This window comes from Homalodisca vitripennis, chromosome 3, assembly GCF_021130785.1.
Source record: "Homalodisca vitripennis isolate AUS2020 chromosome 3, UT_GWSS_2.1, whole genome shotgun sequence".
NCBI classification, from domain to species: Eukaryota; Metazoa; Arthropoda; class Insecta; order Hemiptera; family Cicadellidae; genus Homalodisca; species Homalodisca vitripennis.
In genome coordinates, this window is record NC_060209.1 from 25238051 (window position 1) to 25256044 (window position 17994).

The window sequence follows — 17994 nt, forward strand, 5'->3', positions numbered from 1 at the left end:
TGTTTAAGCATTATTTATGCTGCCACTAGCTTTCTTACATGAGTGTTTCACATCATATTTTATGCATATTCACGCAAAGGTATGGTGTAATACAGCGTTATTCTTTTAAAGAAACTTTAAATAGTTACATGTGAATCAGCCAATACTTTCTTAGTGTCTTAAATATTTTCAAATATCGAAATATGTTTAGATACAATAAACATAATTGCTTTGCTTTTTTATATATGACAACGTTTATTTCAGTCTTTATATAAAACTATTCAGTTTTTGCACAAAATACAAATTTTGAATACACACCATTAATTATTTTATAAAAAATACAAATAATTAGTTTATTGCACATATTAAATATAGTATTATTTTTCAATGAGATAGTTTTCGTTGATAGCTATAACTGTAACGTACGATTTGAACATTATTGTTTTAAAGATACGGACTTATATTTACTTTTATTTACGTAAGTGTTATTTACTGTCAATATTTACAATGTTAATTATGTGGAAAAAGTGTTTATCACTTTACTTACTTTTTGTTTTACTTTTCAATCAATTATATTCTTGTTTTATTGTTATCGTTTAAAAGCTGTGAGAGCTTTTATAGATATCAGAAAATATGACGCTTTTTTCATGAAATTTCTTGAAAAAAAAAAAAATTATTAGAAAAGAAATTAGAATAAACACTATAAAGAATGTTTTCTTTTTTTTTAATCAACGATGTTTATGAAACAAGAGCTAAAACAGGAATTCATTAGTTTACCGATCTCTTAGCTCATTAAAATTCTTCAATTCAATTTTAATGTTTTTATATTGACCTAGAATGTATTGAACACATTAATAATGGTTTCATTTTAGAAAAAATTTCTCAGGTCTGTTATTTTTCCGCTTTTAACACTGCTTCAAATACAAACAACAACAAAATTGTTAATACTAAAATAGGCAATCGTATCAAAACAGGATGAAATCATTTAAAAATCATTAGATTTTAATCTTTAAGTTGACATAACTTCTGACATTGTTTAGATATACAATGAAAATAAATAAATACAGAAATGTAAAGTACAATAAAGTTGCATACTTACTGCCATTAAGATAAATGACTCATTGTCATTTATGGTGAGTTTTCGTGATTCGATTTTAAAAGGTTTTAAAAATGGACTAAAAGAGGTATATAATATATTTTGAATTTAGAAACATTCATAATTTCATTTAAAAAGCACATAAAATTTATAATAGTGAATTTTAAAAGATGAAAGGTAAGAGTTTGCCACAGTGTCACATAACAGGCTTCTCTAAGGTTGCATGCAGAATTTAAAATGTATTGCTCATCTTATTTTATAGATGTTTTGAAGAAAGACATACAATCAAACAGAACATATTTTTGTGTATTTCTTCATTCAGATAAAAGACAAATTGTGCCTACCTACTGAATAATAGACTTCAACAACTCTCAGCCAATTTCCATGATTGGCCATGCATCATCATACAACGTATTCTTATATATGTAGAATTGAAATTCCATCAATATTAATGTCTAGATGAAATTAAGGAAACAGGATTTTTCCAGCCATTTGCAATTGTTCAGTGATACAAAAAAATCTGTAACACAAGAAGAAATCTTTCTCGAGATATCTTAGATATCTAGAAATTCACATTTAGATCATTACGTTGGGTCACATAGCTATGGTTAAACAATAAAAGTCTACACAGCAAGTCACCAAAAGATCATGTTGTATGTGTTGGGGTAGTTAGGCTACATATGGTAATTTTCATATATTAAAATAATTGTATTAGTTACAAATTTATCCTTACAAATATATAGGTAGCCTACTTTGGGATTGTACCGACCACACCCAGACATTAATCGTTATTTTTTGACATTTTGCTTCTACTGATTACTAGATTAGCGTAGAACAATATTTCCGGTCAATATAAAACAGGAATTGTCTTATCGCAAACCCCTTCCCATCTTCAGACAGAGGTCAAAGTCTAGCGGTCTAGTAGATAACGTGATTGTAGAGTCCGTTCAGGTGGTGCGTCGCTTTGTTGTACTTCCGTGTTTTACCCCTACATTTCTCCAAACACAAAAATTCAACAAAGACAAACATTACCAAACAAAAACTAAACCCTTTATTGAAAAACAAAAAAAAAAACACACAAAACTTGTTTTTATTCTTGATCACACTCCGCTACCCAAAATGCGAGTGCCTCCGGCTATCAGCGCGGGGCAGCACCGAAGGAAACGAAAGAAAAACATCCTTCGAGATAGTACCTATCAGTAAAATATCAAATTCTAGAGGGGCTGATGAAAAATATAAATTGAATTGTAATGGAAAGGCAATTATGTACCGTGCAAAAAACTTAAATAATCATGTGATGCCACGCGGCCTACAGTAATCGGGATTCTCGAGAAAGATAAGATAACAGCGACAACGATACCGATCAAAATACCTGGAAATGCTTGTTGATTGATGGAATGTTAGTTCTGTTACTCAACTACATCGTTTTATAACGTTCTAAGTTCATTGAAAAAAGTTTAAGCGTTGGGGGCATATAACGGAATCTGACCCCATTAACAATTGATAAGCGTTGTAAGTTTGTAATTTTGTAATTAAAGAGTTTTTTTCGTTCTATCATGTTTGTTTCTATAAATTTATATTTTTGTGTTCTTCATACTGGTGTGGTCGGTATAATCCCAAAGTACCCAAATATATGTATTACACGGTTATCCATAAAGCCAATATAAAAATATTCACTAATGCTCAGCCAAACCTATGGTGTGACGTGCACCATAATCCAAATCATTTAGTATGATGTTGCCTATAAAAAATGCAAGTCTGTAGGTCATTTTACTTTCGAGAACCGTGGGGACAGTAAACCGGGGACCGTGGGGACAAAAATTAAAGTTTTCCAGTCTCTAAATAATAGGCTTCGCTGACGCTCAACCAATGAATATGCTGCAGATGTAGAAAATCGAGGAGTGTCGATGGGCACTGGAATTTTAATCTTTGTACATTCATGCCTCAATGATTTATCACTTACGGCTCACAATTTTGGTTTTGAATTGTAGTACAAATAAATATCTTTGTATTTATTCAATTTCACAATTAGAAAATGTATGTACAATGTTAATGGGTCTATTGATTTTTATGAATGCAGGATAAATTATTTTACTCATTTCAATACATTTGATTTCGTTTATTAATGGTTTCTCTTATTCAGCTATTATATTTTAAGTAGGCTACACTATAAAAACATACATGCAGATACATATCAGACTTGACTTAAAATTTAGTTTGTTCCATCTTCGTGATGGCAAAATACATATATCTGTCATGTCTTTTTGTTAAAAATATAATCTTGGAATTTTAATACTTTTCCATGGTTTTGGTGTACTATGCATCGGATCTTTGTTCAGGTCTCGAGGTTAAGAGTTAAAATAATAAGCAATGTCTGAGTATAAAGCTCGAAATTTTAGCCGCTAAAACAGGACATGTGGAGACAGATAAGTAACATGTCCATTAAAAGGATAAATGGATTTCGGACATTTTCCATTGTTATAGGTTATAAAAGGTATAACACAACGTTTCGAGGACTGGAACCTATCCTCTTCGTCAAGTGGGGGAGGTACCTACAAAAATAAAGAGCATAAAAAAGTAAAGAAGGGGAAAAAGGGATCGCACATACCCAAAAGCTGATTTTAGGATATACATACCCACCTGACGAAGAGGATAGATTCCAATGCTCGAAACGTTGTATTATACCTTTTATAACCTATTACGATGGAAAATTTCCGAAAATTATTTATCTTTTCAAACCTTTCATCGTCAATAACAAACTTTAAACACAGATTTTCATTGTTCGTCATTATGGTGAATAACACTAATTATTTAGCGATTTAAATCACTAGCTACAATTAGTTGTGGTTTAACACGCAATGTAGACCGTCTAACTCTAAGAAAGGTAAAAAAACAATCTGAACAGTTCTTTTTGTTCGAGTTTTGTGAATTGCTTTGTTACAGATTACTTTTATAATAATGGATAAACCTATGTATAATGTCCCTAATGCTTATTGTTAAGCTTTGTACCATTTCACCACATATTTTATAGTGATAAAAAATTAGGAAATCACTTAACGGAAGTAACTGAGTCCGGAATGAAATGGCAAAACGCTGTACCAACGCAACGAGAGATTGCACAATGCAAAAGATAACTGAGCACGTTTGATTGGTTTTTTTATCAAGTTTGTTTTATCGCCGAGTTGTTGAACGCTTTCATGATAGTTATCGTGGACAGTTATCGAGTAACAGACAGACAAACAGCAATACCAGGGGCAGTTGTTCCGCCTGTTGTTTGGACAGTCAAATAGCTATTGTTTTCGTCGCCGAACAAACTACAACCATTATCGTGTTATACTTTCAGAACAGGCCTTATCTCTCGTACGAGTTTAATATAATGATGCTGGGGTTTGCACCGGAGTGCTGTACAATACAGGAACTTGGGGGTGAAGGGGAGGGGGTTCTGTTCCCCTCTCATCATGATGTCTAGACGTCTGTGCGATATTCGTTATGGAAATCACTAGATACCGGTCTTCTCAACATGCTTTCTAAGTGTCAACAGCGATGCACATAGAAATATCGAAAAACGTTTATATTTGCAGGGAGCATCAATCGATAAAAAATAATAAAATTGAGGTTTGACGAACTATAGTCTACTTATAATTGGTCTATTAATTTATAATTTGTTCAAACTTAATCCATATTTAACAATGATAAACTCAACGGCGAGTATTACTAACGAATTAATTCGTTGGGCTTTTTATCAGGACTATCGACCTTGTACTCTGACGATTCTTCTTCTCTCTTTGGTAAGATCCTTGCAGAGTTCAATGGCCCATGAGGCAAAATAAGACTTAAAAGGGAATTGGCGTAAAGAAACCAACAACAAAGAACAAAATTTAACTAAATCGTAGCCTATAAAGCTCCAAAGATCAAACTATCAATATCAATATCAATTGAATCGTTATGGATCAAAAGAACAAGAATAACAAATGGAGTGATTTCATGTCTTGCCTCTTCTTCTATAACGGGGTTCCACTTTATTGACATATGATCTGTAGTCGTTAATAACTAGATGATCAGGGTCTCAGATTGTCACCTTACAGACCCAAATTTGAATCCTTGTTTAAGCGTGGCCTTTTCGTAATCCATCAAATAATACGCGCTAAAATACTGTAGTAAACGGGTCCGTAATAGACCTTCATACGATCCAAAATAAAAAAATATTAGCTCTGATCAGCTTACGCAGTTTTTTGTTAAAAGTATTTTAGATTGTAGTAAATTGTATGGAAAAATCTATTAATCATACATCAATATGAAGTAAATAAAAAGGTGATAAAGTTAGAGATAATATAAAGAGAAAAGAGAAAATATAATGCAACATACGTTTTTATAGTACATAAATAAAGTGGCAAACGATCCAAAAGGTATAATAAATGGTTTTGAAATAGTAAGATCGTTATAGCTCGTCCTACTTGCTCGAACAGCCAAGTTAGATGCGTTTCCTTAGTACGTAGCCCTTTTAAAAAGGGCTTACGATTGACAAGACCGAGGGATGATCGAGATGACCCTTAATGGAGATCCTGAGGAGGATTCAACTTCAAAATTGTATTTTGAAATTTAATTAGGTAATTATATCAGAAGTGTGCAAATAGGATGAGCTTTCAAAGTATAGGATGCTTCCTATATTTATTTAATTATTTATAGGAATCTTTATATTTTTATTAAGAGAATTGTAAATTAATATAATAAGTGAATTGTAAGATTGTGAGCCTTCCAGCAGTGCTGAATTTCTTGTCAATTCGGGTTCGAGGAATGCTAGAAGCTTCCTTTTGTATCTAGGTATTGAGCATAGGTTACAGGTCTGGGTTGGATAGGTACCATCCAGTTCAGACATTGTGTTTGCTCAATTTTGATTGGCCAATGTTAGGTTGATTAGATGGTGGGAGGGACTTCTAGATCCTTCCGGTGGATTCAACCACGTTTTCAAGGGATTCTTTGCTCTGTGCTCAGAGAGAGAAGTACGTGTAGAAGTGATAGCCTACTCTTGCCGTATTGATTTTTCGGGAAGAAGGTTGAGTTTAAGATTAAAATTTCTTTTCAAAATTTAAAGTCTCAAGTTAAAATTAATTAATCTATAATAGTCTTTTTGGTTACTTGGTGAAGTCTTCAGCAGATGTGTGAGGTACTGTGAAAGTTAGAATTTAATATTGAAATAGAAAATTACTTGATGATATTTTCCTGTTCAATTTGGTTTAATCAGGAATAGCCTACTAAAAAAGAAAATTCATTTAATGTTCTGAGATTCTATAGATATTTTAACAAGTTCCTAAATTTAACCTTCAAAGCCAAGCGGATAATTCTGGATAATTCAATAATTTGTAAATTGGAAATTTAGAGAAACTAAGTAGTTTGAAATTGATATAATTTTGAGTTTAACTGGTTGGACATTGTCATTGTTCATATATTAAATATTAATATTATCTTAATTTGTTTGATTTGTTATTTTGAGAAGAAGTATTATTTTATTATTTGTTTCATTTTATATTTGAAGAAGATTATTTTATTTTGAAGTTTAATGAAGATTTTTATTTTGAGTTTGTGTTTAAAAAAATTAGCACTGAGAACTTGAAGGACACAATTATTGAATGATTGATTGATTGTTAATTTTAAGACTGGACTTGTGAACTTTTGATGGGTTATAAATAAGATTTAATTGAGAATAAATTGAAAGTAAAAGAAAGATAGCTTGGCGTTGCTGTATTATTGATTTCATATTTTTATTAAAATTACAGTTAATTTTATACTGAGTTTAATTATTGAATTCCATTGGAACTTGTGCATTCTTAGAATAAAGGGTTATTAGTTCAGAACACAATTGATCGCTCTTATACTAAAACAAAAATAGTTGTAATTGGTTTATAGAAGATAACCCTACTATAGACACGTTACACAAAGTTAAGTCAGGGTTTGGTTATTTCAATAAATAGGTAGTATTTCTTCAGATCTCTGCGTTAATTTGCCAACAATCAAAGCATTTAACGAAATTCGACTATCAGTTAGATTCGGTTTTTAATTAGTTTTGAATCAATAAGCTTATAGTGTGAGACTTGTGGTTAAGAGGGGTATCAACCACTTAATCAATAATAAGTTCCGATATTTCGAATGGTCTTTTCACTATTTTTTATAAGAATAGTTTTCGATTTCTTTTGACACGTAGATATATAAAAAGAGTGTGGAATAACACTTTTTTTTAAATAAATTTGTTGGGACATACACAGTAATTTCAATACCATTTTAAAGTGACGGGCTCACAGTGGAGTAGTGCTAATTTTTGACTATAAATAAAAAGATTTGATTGGCCCCTTTAGACAAATTTTAGCCAAATAATAAATTAGACTACATATATTTTTCCTGAAAAGCGATATAAATCACTCTCCAATTAGACGGACTGGAGACCCGAGAGTGAGGCCCTCCCCTCAGGTTGTCAACAGCCCCATACTTCACCGCTAGCGACACTCGCAGTTGGCTGGCTCCCAGCGGGTCTCCAGTGGGGAGAAGAATGAAGCCCGCAGCTATGCACAAAGGCATCCGGGCAGTTGGCTCTGCTCAGGCATGCGTCTATTTTTACTCTCTCTGATTGACCTGACTGATTCTTGAATGGCGATCTAACCCAGTAATGGAGTTGTTCTGTTAAATTTACAGTCTGCTAAAATTTTCCAAATTTATTAACTGCTGTCCCCTTAGGACGATGAAAAACCTCTAATTGAAATTAGCCACCTAATAACGATATTATGCATTAGTCTGAGAGGTCTACTTCTGCTCAAAGGTATTTTTGATAATGTAATAGTGTTGCTTCAAAAAAGAAAAAAAAAACAAAAAACATACGCGCGAAAGTCTTCTTTGGACAAAAAGAGATGAGAAACCTTTAATTGAAATTAGTCCTGAAAGGACCCATGCGCTGCTTCAGAAATACCATGTATTTATGATGAATGAGGTTAGGGTTAGAGATCTACATGCCGTCTAAGTGATATCCAGTGCCATAGTATCAATTGCCTTGTTACATATTTAGCGCTTGAAGAAGTATTTATTGTTCGAATCAATTAAATTCGCACGCCTCAGTAGAATTTGCCTTACTTCGAAAAAACAAATACAAAAAAAGCATATATATATACGTGAAAGTCTTCTTTGGACAAAAAGAGATGAGAAACCTCTAATTTAAATTAATCCTAAAAGGACCCGTGTTCCTCTTCTGAAATACCACGTATTTATGCTGAGTGAAGGTTGGGGTTAGGGATTGGGATCCATGTCGAGGTCACTTGAGGAGGAATAATGGGGACTATCTCAATCATCGTACCTTGGATGAAGGGTGGAGAAGGCTAGCTCTGTCCAGCTTCCTCCAGTCAAAACGATCAAGGGAGCCTGTGAGAGCCAATATTCTCTTTAAAATTAGGGATTCCCACCCACTCCCACAGTCAACCTTCCCACAGTCAACCTTCCCACAGTCAACCTCCGAAGTAAAGTAGACCTTTCGATCAACCCTTTTACCACAATATTTCCGGTCACCTTTGAACCGTTTCTAGACATCCATAGAGTTGACCAGATTTATGTGGCACATCGAATTTTGCCAAACCCAGTGTAGGAAGTACGCTTGATTATGAAACCATCTAAGAAGGTTCCATAATCCAGAGTTCTACTGGCAGTGGCAATAATATCAGTTTTGTCCTATTTGTTGCATTACGCAAAACCATGATAGTTTTTCTATACATTCGTGTTACCATAAGATAAAATTCTGTCTGTGTTAGATTATTGGGATAGCATGAGTACATATTATATTAATAAATTACTTTTGTATTAAGAGATTTAATAGTACGAAAAGCGTGCATTATGATAATGTACCGTTGGAATAACATCAATGTTTTGTAATAAAATCATGGTCATTAGGTAGTACTTACATTTATTATAACATAAGGTCAATATAGTTTCATTAATTCAAATCGGTGAAATCGTAGTCTACTTTAGCATACTCAATTATTATAATAATATTAGCAATACTGATTAATAAAATGCATTAGCATATCTCTACAACGCCACAACGCGTGCACGATATTCCTCATATTGTTGACACTGTCAATATTGATTTTCAAAATATAAAACTTGAACTGTCAATTCAATATAAAACAAAAGATTAAGAATAGAAATAAATAAAACACTGACAAGTTTACCGGACAATGTTTATAGTTTTCTTCTTTGTTTCAACAGTATTTTTATTTCTATTCAAAACAAATTTCTTTTGTTTTTATTACTGACTAGCAGTTACCCGCAACTTTGCACGCGATTTCCTATTGAATAACATGTACGTAATAGAGATATCCTTTTTCAATGGACTGAAATTTAAGGCTAAAGAGCAATGTTTTGGGGTCCTGACGTCGGAGGGTAACATAGTTTTATAAATACCAATAAAATATACAAATTTCTCTGTAACGTCTCATAAAATTTGAGAATTGAGCTCCAAAACGTTCAGTAACACTTGAACTATTTTAGATCAGAGTATATCAGGAATAATCTGTAGAAATCTTAGTGAAAGCACTTACGATGTAGTATAATTTTGAATTGCAAGTTGATATGTTTAAGGTACATATTATTTAACAATCCATTGGTAAAGGGTTCAAAACAAACGTGGGGCTAAAAAATCTACTTTTTAATGAACCAAAAATGTGTTCATTTAGTCATTGTAGATCTGGTCTGAAGTATTTCATGTGCCTATAAAAAAATATTTAAAGATACATAGGTCTGAAAAATATTGTTCAATTAAAAAGCGTCTACTTTTGGCCATTTTAATCTACTTCCCGTCTAAGTGATATCCGGTGTCATAGTATCATTTGTGTTGTTTCATAAATAGCGCGTTAAGAAGTATTTCTTGTTCGAATCAATTAAATTTTGCTCGCCACAGTAGAATTTACCTTGCTACCACGATCAAGAAAATATATACATGCGTTGGTCTGAGAGGTCTACTTCTGGTCTAAGGTATTTTTGGTAATGTGTGTTGCTTCGAAAAAAAGAACAAGAAAACCCCATATACACGCGAAAGTCTTCTTTGGAAAAAAAGAGATTACTTCTACTACTTCCGGTCTAAAGTACTTTCCGGACTGTTACGAGCGTAAGACACATCTATGTCAAATTCCACCTTTCTAGGACACTGGGAAGTACAAAAAAATAGGAAAAACAAAATAAGGTTCTTTAGGATTACAACACTTTTATGCTCTTGTGAGTGGTTGATGTTAAAGAAAATGATTTTATTAGTCTGTTGACAGCAAAAAGCACGTGTATGTCAAATTTCATCCTTGTGGGACATCAGGAAAGAAAAAAAAAAACAAAAATGTAGTTCTTCTAGGGGTTGTAACCCTATCTCGGCCACTATGGGTGATTGATCCGCACGAAAAATCTTTTCTTGCTCTGTTGACAGGCATGCTCTCAAATAAAAAAAAATAAGAATCAAATTTCATCGTAGTAGGACATTGGGAAGTTGCAAAACAAAAGTATAGTTCTTCTAGAGGTTTAAGTACCATTTTAACCCCTATGAGTGTATGATCGATCATCACAAATCTTTTATTTTCTGTTAAAATCGTAACACACGTAAGTGTCTAGGGCATAAATGAAAAATAAAATATGCAACTATGAGTTGCAACCTAATTACAATCTTCTAGAAAGTTGATCTTTATGAAAATGCTTTAGTTTTCCATTTAAGTCACGAGGCATACGTTTGCCAAATTCCAAACTTCGATATATCGGGAAGTTGGAGAATTCTGATAAGAGAGTGATGATTTTGCCTTTTATATACAGAGATGGTTTTAAGCTCGTATATCTTGATTAGCCGATGTTTGCAACTAGATTATGAATTAAAGTTGTCTTATGGGGCATGTAATAACTGTCAGTATGTACACTTGTTATAGGTACTTACCTTTTGATACTCGTTATACATAGAAAATAGTTTGAAAAAGATTTTATAATCTTTGAAATACCATCTAAATAGTGATATAATTTGTTTTCATTTTAAAATCATAAATATAACATCAGTGTTGAAATAAACTCAAAACATCTTTTAAACATCTGGTAATAGAAATAATATAAATGAGGAACAAAATAATTCAGAATAATTCTATAATTAAGACTATAAAATAATTATATGCATTATGAAGGAAATGTTTAGGTATTAAACAAAAATAATAAGTGACAAAAAATAATTAAATTGGTAGATTTAAAAGTTAAATTATTTTTTTATTTCAAAAACGTTTTCTTTGGAAATTTGATGATTTCTACGAGATGACATACTATAGAAAACTATACAAGATTGTAAGGATAGTAGGATGTCGGAAATTTGCTATTGTTGTATTTTACAAAATGTATAACGGTTTTAGATGGTTGAAATCTATCCTGGAAACTTAGTGTTATACTTTTTGTAACAGACAACTATGTCAAATGTCCGAATCCTATTTTCTGTTCAAACCTTCCACTGTCAATAACAAACTTTAAACAAAGAGTATACAAAATTGGTCCACGAAGAAGACAGTAATATTTTCTGTTATCTTATGTAACATGAACTAGGTTCATTTTCTTTCACAAGACAATATCAGATATGCATGCAGCTGGAGTCACTGTTGCTTGTTTGACCGTGGTCCGTTGGCTTTGTTATGCAAAACACTCAAGTTAGTTTGGGACTGATTCTGAATACAGAGCCAGAATCAGTTTACAAAGATACGTAAGGTATACGTAATTTGGCGCTTTCAATTTGGTGCAGGTTTAATGTTTACCAGTTTTTAATTGTGTTACAGAATTTGTATTCCGGTCTCTCAGAAAACGTTGGGCAACTTGCTGAAAAATGTCTCACTTATCGTTACAGCTTTTATTTATAAGAAATGAGAAATTGAGAATCCACTATACAAGTATTTCTGAAGCGTGTAACCGTCTCTGGTGAGCAATATAGGTATAATTCTTCCTTTTGACACAGATTTTACTCGGACCTATAATTGTTACAATTTCCAACAAACTACCATTAGCTATAAGAGAACTACCAATTAATAAGTTTAAATTAAGGATTTCAACTTGGCTTAAGACAAAAGCTTTTTACTCTGTTGACGAGTACATGAAGTGCAACATGTTTGATCTGTTACAAAATACATCTGGTTAATGTAACTAGATTAGGCATATAAATTAGTTTTTATGTCAAATGTTTTGTCATGACGAAGCTTATTGTAACTGAAAATGTTATTTAATGGCCAATAAAGATCTTGAATCTTGATCAGAAAATAGCTCTTTCCTAAAGTTCTCGGAAAGTTATTAGAGCTGCTTAAATAATTAAAGAAAATTGAGGAACTTGATTTTGGCTTTAACAATTTGAGACTCTTCCTAGAATTGTTTTGGAGAGTGTTTGTACATTGCGACGGACAAACTTTACTTTCATTGTAACTTACATTACAAATACCGTAACTAGGATAAAACATAAGCAAATCAAGACCTCCTTCTTGGCTGTGTAATGGCAGATCGAGCAATAAAATGAATGCTGTGGGGAAATTTTGGTTACCGAGAGAAGACATATATATATAGTACATTGAAGAATTATCTTTAATTTTACATCTAAAAAACACCGATTGGGCCAGTATTTGGCATTATGCGATATAAAATGTGGGGGAAATGTTAAACCGATTTCAACAGCTCTTTGTATGATTCGCTTTATTCTTCATTAAAAATACGTATATAAAACTATAAATTTCAATTGAAATAGTGGGTTACGGCAGTCAGTATAACAATCTTACATGCAAATAACATTGGATGCCATACGAAGTAGTACGGGAGCTAGCAACGTTTCTAAAACAAGAATTTCAGGTCAGCTGAAATTTTGATATGCTGTCTTTCTTGCTCTTTTGGTTGGAGTCCGGGGCTATCTGGCTGGCGGTAGTGGTTGCGTTTATTAATGCGCATCTTACTTGCACAGGTAAAAATCCTGGAGCGCTTCGGCAAAAGGACAACATGGCGTCAGTCTAAAGTCACATGTTTGTGTTGTGTTTGTGTTATTTGTGATGTTTATTTATTAATTTCGCTACAATCGCCAGTGGTAAAATGAAATGTGTTTCTGTAATTAAAAAAAAGCACTTCAAAAATTAATAAATAAACATCACAAATAACACAAACACAACACAAACATGTGACTTTAGACTGACGCCATGTTGTCCATTTGCCGAAGCGCTCCAGGATTTTTACCTGTGCAGGTAAGATGCGCATTAATAAACGCAACCACTACCGCCAGCCAGATAGCCCGGACTCCAACCGAAAGAGCAAGAAAGACAGCATATCGAAATTTCAGCTGACCTGAAATTCTCTCTCGAAAACGTTGCTAGCTCCTATACTATAGAATAAGAAGAGCTGAGATTGTTATTGATAACACGTGATTGACATTTCATCAAACACATGTTTTGTTTCTAAGACAAACACGAATTTGCGCTCACGTTGTAAAATTGTTATAGCGTGCAAGAGAAGAAGTAAAAGGAGAAAAGTTGAAATATTTCAGTTGTGTTTTATATTACTCGTATCATTCATCAAATATTAAATAAAAACCAGAAATAGTACTTATTGATGCTATTATTTGGAACCGTACATTTCTTATACTCTCATTTTCAACAGGTGACGTATAGTTTATAATTATATTATATGAACGACCAAATCATTCTGTGGCCAAAAATAGAGGTACAATATGCAGGGTTTTTGCAAGAGGTTGGCACAACTTCAGGAAATAGTGGTAGACACAAAAGAAACAAAAAGATTCACTAGAGCATCCAATAAGGAGTGTCCTATCACTTCGTGAATGTCTGTCCATATGTGGCTTTGTTTAAAAATAATAGTACCTAAAAAATGGTTAAGGCAAATGAAAGTGACTGTAAAAAATACCAATTTTCATTTGTATATCACAGCATTGCACATTTTTCCAAACGGAATATTTCACAACCCGTTATTGCTGTAAAGAATTACGTTTTGTTGTAAATGTAATAATTCGTTATCAACATTACAGAGCTCAGCGGTATAAAGAAAGTTGAACAAGACGGAGTGAAGACAGCGAGAAGCCAAGACAAAGGAAGTGGAGCGACAACACAAGTGGTTGAGAGAAATCCGGCCATTGTCAGTGGCGCTCTCCTTGAGAACAGCGTCGAGTGGCCCAAGTACCGAACACTCAAATATTTTCGGCGAACATGGAAATAAAGGAAACATTAACTTGTTCACGAATGTTCAACGACATCCGACTTGTTCGTGATTAATTCCATTAATATCTAACGCGTTTTAATGCAGTTTGTAATTACAAACGTGTACTAAAGATGTTTCCCCCAATAAAAAATTATTCAATTTAGAAAATACTATATCAATGTGAGTCTGGGTCGTGGCGTTAAAATGGAAGAATAACGAGTGATTGGATAATCGATTGAATTCAACAATCGATTGATCTGTCTTACAGAATCCTTTACTTTCACGACCTAAATCAATACGTGAAAAGAACATGAGAAAAAAATATAACATGCAAAATAATCGAACACCAAAAAACAAATCGGATGTAGACAACCGGAATGAAGCGAGATATCGTGGCGTTGCCTTACACTGAGAATCAGCTGATATGACAATGTGGCAACGCCGCATGGTGGGGGAAGTATAGTGCGGTAACTATCCATACTGCCAGGCGTACAATATGTATCGTACTATAGTATATTACTCATATGAGAAAAAGAGACAGGGTGGGGTGTTAATGTCTGACATCCGCAATAATGAATAGTGAAATAAAGTTTAACTATGTGGATTCCCTGTAGGTAGAATGTGTTGATGCCAGATTTAACCTCCTTCAGCCCTTCAGTCATAGGCCTAAAACGTACGTATCGGAGGCGTTGAATATTGATCCGTAAAGATTGTCGATGTTCGTTAACTCTTTTTTGTAGATTTTTTAATTTTATTTGAATAAATGAAAGACTTAGTCTTAAATTACCATATAGACTAAAGGAAAAACCAAAGCTGTAGGTCTGCTTTGCTTACGAGTTCACATCGTTTTTTTTGTATAGGTTGTTTATAACTCCACCTTTCCATTTTAACCTTGGTTCCAGATTGAATGTGCTAAAATTATACCTTGGTGACATTTATTTTCACACCATGGTGCCAAATAGTTTGAGCAATGAATGGTTCGTAGCATACTTGCGGGGAAGGTACGTTCTTGCGGGGCGAGGGGGAGAGGGGCGCACCCTCCAATGAAGATCCGTTACTAAAATTCGAAAGGTGAGGTATTGGAATTTTGCAGAGGAGATGAAAACTAAATACATTTATTTCATCAAACTCTAAAATATATTAATTTTTATTTTTTTTTTATAATTTGTCATTTTTCCTGCAGTTGTAATATAGATGCACTCAGTAGCGTATATACTGACACGTGAGAGTGTGTTTCAAATACATTTAAATTTACTTAAAATTGTATGCTACTTTCACTATAGCGATTCATACTAATTGCAATATTCCTTCTATTCTTTGTATTCCTTAAAGATCTTAAACCCTAAAACAACTAGGAGTAAATATACGTGACATAACAAGCAAATTGTAGAAATCTAACTATTTACTAATCTATTACAAAGTAGGGAGTACGTTGCACCACGCGTCATGCAATAGGCATCGCTGAAGTTGTTTATGTCATTCTGATAATTAAGCGTTATTATGGCACATGTTACAATGTCACATGATTATACTCAATTTGTTTACAAATTTATTTGTTCTAAAATTCCGTTGCCATCATGGTTACTCGTAAGATTAATGTAAACATTTTCAATAACGCTTACTCAAATGCAATGAAGGCACATGCACCATCCTTGAACTGGATGTTACCTATATAGAAATAAATCTTCATGCAAAATTTCAAAACGGTAGGCCAGTTCGTTCTTGAGTTTGTATTAAGTAATACGGAAAGACAGACAGGCAGAAGTGAAATTTTTCCAGTCCCTTCGTGAGATAGACTTTGCTAACGCTCAGCCATTGATAATGACAAATAATAAATAAAAAGTATCATATGAAGAATAATGTGTTACACACACACACACACACACACACACACACACACACACACACACACACACACACACATATATATATATATATATATATATATATATATATATATATATAAAACCGTCCTAGAAACATGTGTTTTAATATAGTTATAAAGTAAATAGTAACCTTTATCACATACTTTATGAACTAATTTCATTCACAAAAAGGCAATTTCATTTGAAGCCCTTAGACCAAGTAATGGACGTGTTTGCTGCAATAAAGTCTACCTCTACAAAGGAAAGAAATAAAGAGCCCTCAGAGGAGGAAATGGCGGGCTATCATTCTCCCATACAGGGCTTGGCTTTGCAAGTGATAAAACACATTGATAGCCGCTTACTTGTATTGGTTGTAAGCTAGGGATTCATCAGTGTCAAAGCCCACCCCCTGTCGCTTTATCGTGCCGGGTTACCAAGGGTTGATTCAGAGTTACCCGTGGAAGTGATAAACAACGGGGTTAATGACAAAGAAACTACTTCTTCGTTCTGGTACCAAGTTTTGTTTTGATCTCGTTTAAACATCACTATTTCCTACGATTTTTCTCCGTTTGTTAGTAAATTGAATCGATGGTTTGTATTAATTATTGAGAATATTTATTAATAAATAATTATTATATTTTTGGTGCTCGCAAAATGTTTTGAAGTTGATTACACCTTCTTTGTAAACAAAATACTATGCGAATGTGCGCACTTAAATTGTTACATTTTATCTGTACCTATAGATATTTTCTGTACCCCAACATTTTTAGTGTTCTTCTTTGACTTCTTTTTCCGTATAGACGTAAGGATAAATAAAAATCTAGTTCCCTTGAGAATACTGTGTCCTCGTCTATTAATTTTCCGCCTTGTTTTATATTCATGTTTCCCATGTTTAACACAAGAAATTTAGGTTCTACTAACATTCTTGATCAATACACTACTGACGTTACGATTACTGTCGCGCAGACGCACATGTGCGTAACTCGTCATTCGAGCAAAGGGGTTGAGAAATTAGTCAAAGTCAAAATATTTATTACAACATTGATCACTGAACATTTTTTATGCGGTTAGTCAAAACATAAAATAGCTCATTTAAAGAAACAAACGTTTGGTATGTATTCATATATACAGAGTGTCCCGTAACTCTCTGGACAAAGGTGGTGTCCAACTAAAAGGTTTAAACGTTTGATTTTATATTAATTGCCCATTTATTATGCACCGAACATTTTTCAAACAACTCATTAAATAGATTTTAAAAATATTATGTGAAAACTTCAGCTCTCTAGCAATTGTTGAAACAAATTGGTGCTATTTAAAAAACTAAACTTTAAAAACAGTATTTTTGGTTTTGTAAAATAATTTATTGTCATATTCTAGAGAAATAAAGCATTTCAATAAAAAAATTAGAACATAGCATATAAAAAAACTTACAATTACAATCCAAAATTATTCGAACTCTAATCCATCCAGAGCGACACACTGATAACAGCGCTTAAGAAATAAATCGTAAGTTCTTACAAGAAATTCTGCGGTATCCAGAGAAGTTCCTCTTCTATTGATTGTTGTAATTCCTCATCATTATTGAAGTTACGAGTATAAACTTGTTCCTTTAAGTAACCCCATAGAAAGAAATCACACACAGTAAAACCTGGGGAACAGGATGGCCAATCTAAAAAAATCACTTCCACGACCAATCCAACACTCACAACACTTAACTTTTTGTTCAACATTAAAAGCTATTTCTCGAACTTCAACATCAGTAAAACTGTAATGGAGGAGGTTAGGTTATATTTTTATAGCACAAGCAATATTCTTCAATCAAACAGCTGTTTTCAACAATGT

At 33.1% G+C, this 17994-nt stretch overlaps 1 pseudogene; it reads right to left on the reverse strand.

Annotated features, from left to right (window-relative positions):
* Window positions 1-7563: 7563 nt before the first annotated feature.
* LOC124358120 overlaps window positions 7564-17994 on the reverse strand; it is a 28807-nt pseudogene continuing 18376 nt past the window's right edge.